At 37.7% G+C, this 14,045-nt stretch overlaps 1 pseudogene; it reads right to left on the minus strand.

The window, feature by feature from the left end:
• Positions 1-12,158: 12,158 nt before the first annotated feature.
• Positions 12,159-12,984, minus strand: LOC113194733 (WD repeat domain phosphoinositide-interacting protein 4-like; annotated as a pseudogene).
• Between the last annotated feature and the right edge of the window lie 1,061 nt (positions 12,985-14,045).

The raw sequence follows: 14,045 nt of genomic DNA on the forward strand, positions 1-14,045 counted from the left end.
TCAACATAAATAAATAAATAAATAGGGATGGAGATGTGGTTCAGTGGTTAAGTGCCCCTTGGTTCAATCCCTGGTACCTCTTCCCCAAACACACGTGCGTGCACGCGCACACACACATCTATATATTTGAGAAATATATGCTTGGAACTGATTGACCTAAGTGACATTTCCATCTCTTGCTGAGAAAAGACTTTGGTCAGAAGGTTGTATTTCAGAAGGTCATTGAAAAAGGAGGACATTGATGAATGGTAGATGATGTGGTATACTTAGGTAGGCATGGGGAGTAGTTTATAAATGATATATGTTGGAAGAAAGGAGACCTTGAGGAAGGGGAATGGTCCACAGATGCAATTTAGCAAATATGGGCAGTATTTATGTCAAAGGCCTAAGGAGGGTTTTTTTGTTTTTATTTTTGTTTTCCTTTCGATGATGGAATTGAACCTGAGACCTGGTATATGTTAGGCATGTATGCTACCACAGAACTTCAGCTCTCAATGGAGTTTTGAAAATCAAGGAAGTAGTCTCTGCTCTCAAGGGGTTTATAGTTTTGGGGAATGACTATATACTATTGCTGTGTTATAGTCATATTATCTCAAAAGTTAATGTTTAAGACAACAATAAATACCTATTTTTATGTAGTGCTGGAGATTAAACCCAGTGCTTCATACATTCGAGGCGGGCTCTCTGCCACTGAGCCACAATCCCAGCTCATATTGTTATTTTTTGTGGTGCTGAGATTGGAACCCAGGGCCCTGTGCATGACAGCTCACATGAAGTATTTTAAATAATCTAGGCTAGCATTGATACTAAGGACAAAAACTTGATCTCTTTGTGTAAGTTGAGAGTGGAATCATTTTTTCTGATATTAAAGAAAATGATACATTATCAGAGTGATAGACAAATAGTTATAAATACTGGACTCAGACTGGAATTGGGATCTTGGCTCCTCTTTTTGGCTGTATGTGACCTTGGGCTGTGTGACTGGTATAGTCTTGCTATTGTCTTCTCTGTGACTTACTAGCTGTAAAATGGGAAAAATAATGGTGCCTATTTTATATTGCTGTGATGAGGGTTAAATAAATTAAAAATATACAAGGTCCTTGAAACAGCTTTACATGCCCATCATTAAGATTATTATCATGATCCATGGTTATTGGTTTTTGGTAGTAGCATAGAACTGATCATGGGGTAATGGGGAGATTAATGCATGTAGAATGATAACAAGTATTCAAAAAGAGGTATTTAAATATCAACCACTGCTGCTTCAGCATGTTTTTCCAGTTTAAGCATCTATTCTAGATAATTTTGATTTCGTAAAGTAGAGTGAACCCGTGGCTTTATTTAGCTCAACTCCACAGAAAACAAGATTCAAGGAGTTTCACAGTTGCTTTGTAAGGTTACCTCTTACCTTCTGTCTCTCTTTGAGTTATTGGGTCCTCTGTGGGTAGAATGGGTCTAGCCAGATTTAGTCACTAAGGTGCTAGTGCTTCAAAAGATCTTAAAGGTGGAATTAGAACCCAAAGTAAAAATACCTAGAATGAGAACCTGTGTGACTGAGATAAGGGAAAGTAAATCTCCTGGAGGGAATTTAAAATAGATAAAGAAAGTTAAATTATGAGAAACTTCTAAATCTGGACTATAGGAGTACAGGAATGGAAAAGACAGATTGCACGAAACCCTGTCAGTTTGAATAAACTGTTTAGAGGCATTAGTCCTCTTCAGGTTACTTCAGGATGAAAGATTTGAAATGGCCCTTGAAATAGAAATGGATTGAACTTTCTATACCTGTAAAGTTTCAAATCTCTGATTTTGTACAACAGAAACACATGGATTCCATTTACTTAAAAATTGAAGAGATTCTTAAAAATATTAATGATATATCACATCTAAAGAGAGAAGATAATTGAGCTTGGTGTCCCATGGCTGTTAAAGCAGATTGGTTGATCTGCCAAGGGTGTCTTGAGTGGGTTTAATTGCTTAAGTTGCGTTCAGTTCTGCAGTTCATTCACTGAAGTAGAGCTCTCATAGTTGGATAGAAGCAGTAGGAATGAAATGGTTTGAGGTTCCATGGTAATCTAGGGACTCACTCCGTCATATCCTCACCAGATGTTTGAGGCTGGCTCAGATGGTGGTAGTGGAAAGATCTGTAGAATACTTAGAGGAGTGTTATAAAAAATTCCTTTTTTGTTTCTTCAGATACCATGTTTTTACTTTTGTGATATGTCTGGTCCATTGGCTTCCCACTCACTCTTTTTTTTTTTTTTTAAATTTTTTTTAGTTGTAGATGGACACCATATCTTTATTTATTTTTATGTGGTGCTGAGGATTGAACCCAATGTTTCACACATGCTATGCAAGCACTCTACCACTGAGCTACAACCCCAGCCCCCCAATCACTCTTTTTTTTTTCTTTTTAAAGAGAGAGAGAATTTTTTAATATTTATTTTTTAGCTCTTGGCAGACACAACATCTTTGTTTGTATGTGGTGCTGAGGATCGAACCCGGGCTGCACACATGCCAGGCGAGCGCCCTACCGCTTGAGCCACATCCCCAGCCCTCCAATCACTCTTAATAATGTGCAGTAAGATATCATTCCGGGTGTAAATGAGAGCTGATAATGAGTAATTTGGATAGTCCATTTTGAAATTTTGGAGTGTAGTCTGAATTGTTAGTGAATTTGAAGATAGGTGGGCTATTTATAGGATTTGTCCTCTGAAATTATTAGTGGATTATGGGTGACTTGGTTCCTTTGAAAAATCTTTGCTGCAATGTAGATATTTATATTTCAAGTTGAGGGTAGGGTACCCACCTGTAATACTGGTTACTAAGGAGGCTTAGGCAGGAGAATCATAAATTCAAGGCCAACCTCAGGAGTTTAGTAAGACCCTAAACAATTTAGTGAGAATCTGTCTCAAAATAAAAAGGTGTCTCAGTGGTATCTCAGTGCTAGAATACCCCTGTGTTCAATCCCTAGTACCACACACACAAAAAAGTGTAATTGAAAAATAAATTCGGGCTGGGTATGTGGCTCAGGCGGTAGCGCGCTCGTCTGGCATGCGTGCGGCCCGGGTTCGATCCTCAGCACCACATACCAACAAAGATGTTGTGTCCGCCGAGAACTAAAAAATAAATATTAAAAATTCTCTCTCTCTCTCTCTCCTCTCTCTCTCTCTCCTCTCTCTCTCCTCTCTCCCTCTCTCCTCTCTCACTCTCTCTTTAAAAAAAAAAAAAGAAAAAAAGAAAAATAAATTCTAGGGGCTGAGATTGTGGCTCAATGATAGAGTGCTCTCCTAGCATGCGTGAGGCACTGAGTTTGATTCTCAACACCACATAAATGTAAAATAAAGATATTGTGTTCACTTAAAACTAAAAAATAAAATATTAAAAAAAAAGAAAGATTAAGAGCATGAGTAGATCAAGGTTCTGATTATTGCCAGTTTGCAGCCATAAGCTCACTACTCAAACTTGGGATTCAGATTCTTCATCTGCAAAATGGAATTGGTAATTCTTACAACTTGAGGTGGTTGTAAGGATTATGGAACAAAGTAAAGGGAAGTAACAGTGGCATCTTCTTAATGATAGTAATTGTGCCTGCTACATTAATTCTCATGCCAGCTCTGTACAGTATGTGGTAGCAACATTGTGTAGATGAGGACTGAAAAGCTTGGAGAGGAACTAATTTAGAAAGATCACAGGATTTTTAATCTGTTTTATCTGTCTGAATTAATGAAATATTAGGTATAAGGTGCTTAACTTTTGCCTCTAGTAAATGTCTGTGCCTTATTCAGAGTCTCTGCATAGTGAATGAAAATGTCAGTCATGGTGAGAATTCTTTGTGGTAATAATCAAGGTGTTATAACTTTTGAAATATTCTTTGTAATATTCCTTGAATGTATTTTGTTGCTGTTCCTGAAATGGAAAACTTAATAGTGAATGACCACATCTTAAATTGCTCAATAAATACTTTCCAAATAGGAGCATACTATAATGTCCCAATTTTTAGTCAGATTTTTAATTGTAATATAAATGGTATAAGCAATGCCAAGTTTTCTTAATTATGTTTAATTTGTACAGATTTTCAGTACCACAAGTCTCCCCCTCCCTCGCCCCTAGTACTGGGGATTGATCTCAGGGATACTCAATCACTGAGCCACATCCCCAGCCCAGTATCACAAGATTTATAGGAACTTGGAAAGTTGTCTTCTCGTGATACTTTAGGATATATCATATTGCCTTTTGTTGTTAAGTGTGGTGTTATCATGGTTGAAACTTTGGATTTAATAATCTACTTATTTTTGTATTTTGTGGTATCGGATATCAAATTTAGGGCCTTGCACATGCTAGGCATGCCCTCCATCACCAAGCTATATCCCCAGCCCACTGAATTACTTTTTTTGAGTTTGTTATATGTTTGTTATATTTCCTTTAAGAGGTAGAGGTGGGCTGGGCCAGGTGGTGTGTGCCTATAATGCCAGCTCTTCTGGAGGCAGGAGAATCCCAAGTTTGAGGCTAGCCTAGGCAATTTAGCAAGATCTATCAGTATGAAAAATAAAAAAGAGTTGGTCGGTATAATTCAGTGGTAAAATGCCCCTGGGTTCAATCCCCACAAAAATTAAAAAAAAAAAAAAATTAAAAAAATGGTAGAGGTGTGGGGAAAGAGAACTTGGAAATTAAAAGGCCATTTTCTTTCCTATCCTTGGTATAGGTGATAATCAGTTTTTCTGAAAAGAAATAGCTTGTTGGGGCTGGGGATGTGGCTCAAGTGGTAGCGCGCTCGCCTGGCATGCGTGCGGCCCGGGTTCGATCCTCAGCACCACATGCAACATACAACCATGTTGTGTCCGCCAAAAACTGAAAAATAAATATTAAATAATTCTCTCCTCTCTCTTAAAAAAAAAAAAAAAAGAAAGAAATAGCTTGTGTTAGAGTTTCCATTTTGGAGCCTTTCACTCTTTAGCATTTCAAGTTCATACCCTAGGGTCATGGCATTGAAAGTCAATGATGTTCTATTTTTCTTTTTCTTTTTCCTTTCTTTGTTTTTCTTTTAGGTACTGGAGATTGAACCTAGGGCCTGGTGCATATAAGGCAAGTGCTGTACTATTGAGCCACATCCCCAACCCTTTTTATTTTATTTTGTTTCGTTAAATTGCCTAATTGGCCTTGAACTCCTGCCTCATCCTCCCAAGTAGCTGGAATTACAGGTATTTGCCACCATGCCTGACTGTTTTATAGATTTAGTGTTCTATTTCACATTGTCTTTTGTTGCTAGTTCTTTTTTTTTTTTTTGGTGGGCAGAGGGAGGGGGTCCTAAATGGGAATAGAAAGGCAAGAACATAATAAAATAATTTTGAAATGAAATAAATCTGTGGCTGGTGTTGTGGCTCAGTGATAGAGTGCTTGCCTAGCATGTGTGAGGCACTGGGATTGATCCCAGCACCACATAAAATAAGTAAATAAAATAAAGGTATGTGTCCATCCACAGCTATAATTTTTTTTTTAAATTGCATTTTTGTGATATCTGTTATGAATCTTTTTTTTTTAAGAATCTTTTTTTTTAATATATATTTATTTTTTAGTTTTCGGCGGACACAACATCTTTATTTGTATGTGGTGCTGAGGATCAAACCCGGGCTGAATGCATGCCAGGCAAGCGCACTACCGCTTGAGCCACATCCCCAGCCCTGTTATGAATCTTTGTATTTGTTGAGTCAGATGATTAATCATTTTCCTAAATCAGAAACTGTAGCATGATTGACTTTTTTTTTTTAAACCTTTACCTGAAAGCTGATTCTGAAGGTGAATCTGGCAGAATTAATATATATGAAAAGTGGGCATGACTTGTACATTTTGAACAAGCTATTCATGACATTTTATTTTCAACACGTCTGATAACCTGTTGAGTGCCTAAATAAAACTGAGTTAATTATAGTGTAACCTTTTGTTCTGTTTGGAGAATGTTAAGGGATTTTTGAATACCCTCCAAAATTCACCTTCATCAAGTGAGCTTATAGAAAGCTCTTTCTAGAGCAGGGACTCTCAAATTGTAACCTTCTTAATACTCTCTATCTACTTTTTCTGGGTATTTTTTTTTTTTTTCATTACTAGGGATTGAACCCAGGGATGCTCTCCCTACCACCAGTCCCTTAATTTTTTTTTTTTTAAATTTTGAGACAGGGTTTTATTAATTTTATGCCGCCCTCAGACTTGTGATCCTCTTGCCTCAGCATCTGGGTAGCTGGGATTACAGGTGTGTGCCTATTTTGTTTTTAGAAAGCATAGTTGGTTTCTCTACTATTTAGAAAGTAGTGATTGGTTGTGGAGTTTAATGCACCCATTTTTCATCCTAACTCTACCATTCACTGTCTGTGATCTTGGGCAAGGGAATTAATCTTTATGAATTCCCGTTTCCTAATAGGATAGTTGTGAGAGCTAAATAAAATTTCATGTAAAACATTTAGCACATAACAGTCATTCAGTCCATGTTAATTTTTTTAATGTATTTTTTTTTTTAGTTGTAGGTGGACACAATACCTTTATTTTATTTTTATGTGGTGCTGAGGATCAAACCCAGTTCCTCACGTATGCCATGTGAGCGCTCTATCACTAAGCTCCAGCCCCAGGCCCCATGTTAATTGTTCATAGCCACCATAACATTCCTTTTGTAGCACTAGCCACAGTTATACAATTACATAATTACAGTTACATAATTAAATAATTGTGTAATTATTTGATTTTCTTTTTTGTAAGCTGTTTTTTTAAAAATATGTTTTGATAGTTGTAGATGGACAACATGCCTTTATTTTATTTATTTTTATGTGGTGCTGAGGTTTGAACCCAGTGCCTCAGACGTGCAAGGCAAGTGCTCTGCCACTGAGCTACAGCTCCAGCTGTTTTTTATTTGTTTGTTTTGGTATTTAACCTGGGAACAATTTACCACTGAGCCAAATTTCTAACCTCCCACTTTAAAACATTTTTTTAAAGTTTTTAGTTGTCAATGGACTTTTATTTTATTCATTTATATTCGGTGCTGAGAATCGAACCCAGTGCCTCACATGGCAAGCACTCCACCACTGAGCCACAACCTCAGCCTCCATTTTCTTTATTTTGAGACAGGGTCTTTACTAAGTTGCTTGGGTACTTGCTACATTGCTGAAGCTGGCCATGAATTTAAGATCCTTTTTAATCAGCCTCCTGAACTGCAGGGATTGCAGGCATGTACCACCATTCCTGGTCATAGCTTTTTGAAACCAGGGACCATATCTGAATTTTTATCGCTATACTCCTGGCATTCAGCATAGACCCTGTCATGGCACCTTGTAGGTGCTCAGTAAATACTTGTTGAGTGAGTGAAACCCCCTCACTTAATCCTTTCCTCCCTTAAAGGGCAGTGTCCTTAATGTATTTCTTTTGACTTACATTTCCTTGAATATATTCTTGTGAAAACTTGTTAATTATTAGAACTTTGTTAATTATTAGAACTTTGGTCTGTAAAAGACTGTAGTAGTAAAGGTAAGGGCAGTGAACAGATGAAAGAGAACAGTGAACCAGAAAGAGAACAGAACAGTATTCAAAGTAAAAGATAAGAACATAGTAGTTTCTATCAAAACAGTTTTCATTGTGGTCATCACAGACTTGCATATTGCTGAGCCTGAGTTTTCCTTTGTTTGGTGAAATGTTAACTTGTCTTCTGGTTACTCAGGCAAGAACCTTGCAATTATCTTTTTATTCTTTCCCACTTCATAGAATCAAGTTAATAACTGTTAGTTTTGTCTTCAGGATATAGCCATAATCTCATCATTTCTTACCACCTCCACTAAAAGCCTTTGTTCAGGCTTTCTGTGTAAGTTTACGTTCCTTTGACTATTATATTTATTATGCACTTGGTGACTTAAAACAATACATACTTATTATCTTACAATTTTGGAGGTCAAAGATGTGAAATCAGTTTTTTTTTTTTCTCCAAAATGAAAGTGTCACCAAGGTTGTATTCTTTCCAGAGACTTTTAGAAGGGAGTCTGTCTGTTCTTTACTTTTTCCATCTTATGGTGGCTACTAGCATTCATTGATTTGTGGTAACATCACTTCAACCTTCAAATCTCTCTTTACCAATTTCTTTCTCCTTTATTTTTGTTAGAGTTCTGGCTTTTTTTCTTATGATATGATTGCATGTAGGTTCTATCTGGATAAACCAAGCTGATCCCCTCCATCTCACAATCTTTAATCAAATCTGCAAAATCTCCCTTTTATTAATTAATTAATTAATTAATTATTTTTGCATAAGATAAAATTTATAGGTTCCAGAGATTAGGAAGTGGATATCTTTTGGGGGCCATTTTTCAGATGACTACTATAGTATATTCTTTGACTTCCAAAGATTCACTTCTGTCTCACATGTAAAAATATATTTATCTGGGCTGGGGTTGTAGCTCAGTGGTAGAGTGCTTGCCTGGCACATGTGAGGCACCAGGTTCGCTCCTCAGCACCATGTAAACAAAAGCAAACAAACAAATAAAATAAAGGTATTGTGTCCATCTACAACTAAAAAATATATATGTATGTATTTAAAATACATTTATCCCATTCTAATGGCCTGAAAGTCTCAACCCATTGCAGCATCATCTCAAGTCTAAGATCTCATTTAAATATCATCAGCTCCAGGGGTTGGGAATGTGGCTCAGTGGTAGAAGGTTCACCTGTCATTCATGAAGACTGTGGGTTTCAGTCATCAGTACTGAAAAAAAAAATTACCCTCAGTCTCAAAATATAAATTTTCATCATCTAAACCATCTGTTATCTGTTCCCAGACTATAATTATGGGACAGGCATAGTATAATAGCTATAGATATCCCCATTTCTTTCTTTTTTCTTTTTTTTTATGTATTTATTTTTTTTATTTGTTCATCAGTTGTTGTTACATGTTGTCCATTAGTTATGGGGCTCAGTGAGAAGATATAATATTTAAACAATATTGTAGAAAAATACACTTTTACCTTAAAGCGGCATTATATTGAAGATAAGCAGTAAAAGTTTAGGAACAAATGAAATATTCTTTTTAAATCAACTCATTTTAAGGACTGGATAGAATTTGAGGAAATAGCTGATCTGGAAGAACGTGCAAAGAGCCAGTTTTTTGAAAAGGTGCATGAAGAAGTTGTGCTCAAAACTCAGGAGGCTGCTAAAGAAAAGGAATTTCAAAGTGTACCTGCTGGACTAGCTGGAGCAGTTGAGGTCAGAGAACAATGTTTAAATTTTATCCTTCACTTTATTTTTTTTATTTTTATTTTTTTTTGTTTTATTGGTTGTTCAAAACATTACAAAGATTGCAGAATCACATCGGTTACACATCCACATTTTTACATAATGCCATATTAGTAACTGTTGTATTCTGCTACCTTTCCTATCCTCTACTATCCCCCCTCCCCTCCCCTCCCATCTTCTCTCTCTACCCCATCTACTGTAAGATATCCCCATTTCAAAAGAGAGAAAATGCAGATAAATGGACCACTGGTTCCAAGCAGCATCAAAATGTAGCAGTGAAAATTGTTAAGTTTTAATGCCTGGAACCAATCTCTGTGCTTTAAGTGACTTTACTTTTATTTATTTATTTTTAAGATTTTTGTTTTTTGATACCAGGGTTTGAAGCCAGGGGCTCTTAACCCCTGAACCACAACCCCAGCCCTTTTTATTTCTTATTTTGAAACAGGGTTTCTAAGTTGCTTAGGGCCTCACTAAATTACTGAGGCTGGCTTTGTACCTGGGATCCTCCTGCCTCAGCCTTCTGACCCACTGGGATTACAGATGTGTGCTACCACACCAGGCTTTCTGTAGTTTAAGATTGCCTTCTGAGTCTGTGGCTCTGTCTCTGCTCTTTGATTATGCTTCCTTTTTTTGAAAGATAGTATTTGTTTGCAGCTGAATAGGTCCCAAAATATTGTGGTGAAGTACACAAAAAATTTATCATATTGGCCATTTTTAAGTGTACTGTTCAGTGACATTAAGTACATTCTTATTGTGTAATCATCAACACTGTCCCAGAATTCTTTTTATCTTGCAAAACTGAAACTGTATACTCATTATGCAATAACTCCCTGTTCTCCCCTCCTGGGAACCCCTGGCAACTACCCTTCTACTTTCTATTTCTATGATCTTGACTAAGCACCACACTGTCTCTTTTGTGACTGGGTTATTTCACTTAATGTAATGTCCTCAAGATTCATCTATCTTGTAGAATAAATCAGAATTTTCTTCCTCTTCCTTTTCATGGTTCAGAGTAGTTTTATTAGTTTGTTTCTTGCATGTAGACCAACAGCTTTTCTGTTTCTTTCTTTTTGGGGGGCAGGGTTAGGGATTGAACCCAGGGCCTCAAACATGCTAGGCAAGTGCCACTGAGCTACACCGCTAGCTCTGCTTTTCTTTATTTATTTTCTGACCTTTTAAGTCTAAGCTAGCAGCGTTTCTGCTGATAAAGCATTTTTAGAAACCTTGTAGGTTTCCTATGTATACCTCAGGAATTCTTTCCATTGATGAGAGGGTCTTCCATAGAGCCTTCCTGGATAATCTCATCTCTGTTTCTAGCTTCTGCTTATGATTGATTGAGGCATCCATGAGTCACATACCTAATCTCTTCAGAACTAGTAAAAGATTGTCCAATCCATATGTAGCCAAATGAAATTAGACCTCTATCTCTCACCCTGCACAAAACTCAATTCATAGTGGATCAAGGACCTAGGCATTAGGCCAGAGACCCTGAACCTACTCTAAGAAAAAGTGGGCACACATCTCCATCTTGTCAGCTTAGGAACCCAATTTCTCAACAAGACTCTTAAAGTACAAGAAGTAAAATCAAGAATTAATAAATGGGATAGTATCAAATTAAAGCTTCTTCATAGCAAAGGAAACAATCTAGAATGTGAGGAGAAAGCCTACAGAATGGGAGAAAATCTTTGCCACCTGCACCTGAGATAGAATAGAACATTAATCTCCAGGATACACAAAGAACTCAAAAAACTTAACACACACACCCACACAAAATAACCCAGTCAATAAATGGGGTAAAGGAACTGAACAGACACTTCACATCTCTAGCAATAAGAGAAATGCAAATTAAGAGTACACTGAGATTTCATCTCACTCCAGTTAGAATGGCAGTTATCAAGAATACAAGTAACGATAAATGTTGGCGAGCATGTGGGGGGAAAGGTCCACTCATACATTGCTGGTGGGACTGCAAATTGGTACAACCACTATGGAAAGCAATATGGAGATTCCTCAGAAAACTTGGCATGGAACTACCATTTGATCCAGTGATTCCACTCCTTGGCATATATCCCAGGGATTTAAAATCAGTGTATTATAGTGAAATGGCCACATGAATGTTCATAGCAGCTCAATTCACAATAGCAAAGCAATGGAACCAACAGTGGTGCCCTTCAACAGATGAATGGATAAAGAAAATATAGTACATATACACAATGGAATATTACTCAGCCATAAAGAAGAATGAAATTATGGCATTTGCTGGTAAGTGGATGGAACTGAAGACTATCATGCTAAGTGAAATAGGCCAATCCCTAAAAATCAAAGGTGGAATGTTCTCTCTGATATGTGGATACTAATACGTGATAAGGTGGGGAAGGGAAGAATAGAAGAAGTTCATTGGATTAGGCAAAGAGGAATGAAGGGATAGGAGAGGGGATGGGAATGGGAAAGACAGTAGAATGAAATGTACATAACTTTCCTATGTTCGTGTGTGAATACCATGACCAGTGTAACTCCATATCATGTACAACCACAAGAATGGGAAGTTATACTCCATGTATGTATGATATGTCAAAATACGTTCTACTGTCATGTATATCTAAAAAGAACAAATAAAAAATAATAAAAAAGGTTCAACCACACCCGTGGTTTTCTTTCTGCAGTGGGCTTTCTTTTATTATTTTTTAAAATATTTTTATTAGTTATAGATGGACACAATACCTTTATTTTATTTGTTTATATTTTATGTGGTGCTGAGAAGTGAACCCAGTGCCTCACATGTGCTAGGCAATCGTTCTACCATTGAGCCCCAGCCCCAGACCATACAGTGTGCTTTCTTAATAGTGAATTTCCTAATTTTAGCATCTTTTGTGCTCCATATCAACTGAGAATCTCCCACATCAAGTCCTGTCTGTTAAGGTGTCTGAGTGGTTCAGGGATATGCAGACCATGTCATTCTGATGTGCATTGATGGTGAATAGAGCAGGTGAGGTACCATGCTTTGTTCTTGTCAGCTCCATAAGTTACAGACTTCTGCACTTGTATCCTGATCATAAGTAGTTGCTTCTCCAAATTGGGAAGAGTCACAGAGCCCCCTTGGGGTTGTCCTGGGTGTCAAACTGCTTTCAGGGATTGTTGGGAGAAGGAATACATATAGATATGGTTCCTCAGCATGATCATTATCTTCTTTTTTTCGGGGGGAGGGGTGCCAGGGATTGAACTCAACCACTGATCCACATCCCCAGCCCTATTTTGTATTTTATTTAGAGACAGGGTCTCACTGAGTTGCTTAGTGCCTTGTTTTTGCTGAGGCTGGCTTTGAACTCGTGATCCTCCTGTCTCAGCCTCCCGAGCCACTGGGATTACAGGCATGTGCCACTGCGCCTGGCATAATCATTATCTTCTAATGGTGCATGCATGCAGCCAACACTGACTTGGTGAAGGTGAACTCCAGAACCAGCTTGTCTTTGGCATTCTTCCCGACCTGGGCATCATCTCCAATCAGCACGGAGATCTCTGAGAATTTGGGGCTGCTCCCATTGCCCAGCAGGTTGGAGTGGTGCGGCACCTCTATCAGCCCATGCTGCACATCTGCGTGTGGTCCTCATATCCCTTCCCCATCAGTAGCTCCACATTATAGATGTGTACACTGATCTCCATGGTGCAGCAAAAGCAGCTTTGGTCTTCTGTGAAATGTAGACTGGTCAACACTTGAAGTGGCTGTTGAGTTGTGGTTCAGAATTGCTTCCCTGACCTCCTCACATCCCTAACCCTGGTGCCCGCTATTGGTGCCTTTGGGGCCTTGGTGACCGGCTGTGTTGTTTCTGAGCATCTTTAATGTCCATATTTCTACCAACAATCTGTTTAAGTCAATCTAGGCTTAAAAGCTATCATGGTTCTAAAAATTCTTTTAGCCCTTCTTCATTTTCAATTTCAAAGACACTTCCACATTTTTAAAGAATATTTTACAGCAGCATCTCACTTCCAGGTACCAAAATCTGTATAGTAGGGCTCATCCAGAGAAACTGAGCTAGTAGGAGATATAATATTAAGGAATTTATTGTAAGAAATTGGCTTATAAAATTATGGAGGCTGGCTTAGCAAATGTGACATTCATAGTATAGGTTGTCAAAAAGGACAGGCTGGAACTCTTGGCAGGTGTTGAAGCTGCCATCCACAGGTAAGATTTCTTCTGAGAAGTCTCAGTTTTGCTCTTAAGGCCTTTCAGGGATTGAATTAGCCTATCCAGATTATCTAGGCAGTCTCCTTTGCTTAAAGTCAACTGCTTATGAAGATTAATTACAAAATACCTTCACAGAATACTTTGTTTGATTGAATAACTGGAATTATTCCTTAATCAAACTGACATGCAACTGACTATTCTACCATCATTATTATCACTTGCCTGGATCAGTGCATTAGGTTCCTTTGAACTGGATTTCTTGCTTCTTCCCTTGATTTCTTGTGATCCATTCTCTACATCTCCAGAGTCAATTTAATGATCTACCACGCTCTCTCTTGCTTACTCTGCTGCTATCCCACTGGTTTCCTTGCTATTCTTGGGTCTGCTAGGTCTTTGTGCTTGTTGTTCTTTCTATCTGAAATATTCTCTCCTGGAGCCTTTATTTATTTATTTATTTATTTATTTTTTTAAAGATATTGATGAACCTTTATTTATATGTGATGCTGAGAATTGAACCCAGTGCCTCACACATACTAGGCAAGTGTTCTAACACTGAACTACAACCCCAGCTCTCTCCTGAAGCCTTTATATGATTTCCTTCCTT

The sequence above is a fragment of the Urocitellus parryii genome, chromosome 5, assembly GCF_045843805.1.
Source record: "Urocitellus parryii isolate mUroPar1 chromosome 5, mUroPar1.hap1, whole genome shotgun sequence".
Classification (NCBI taxonomy): domain Eukaryota; kingdom Metazoa; phylum Chordata; class Mammalia; order Rodentia; family Sciuridae; genus Urocitellus; species Urocitellus parryii.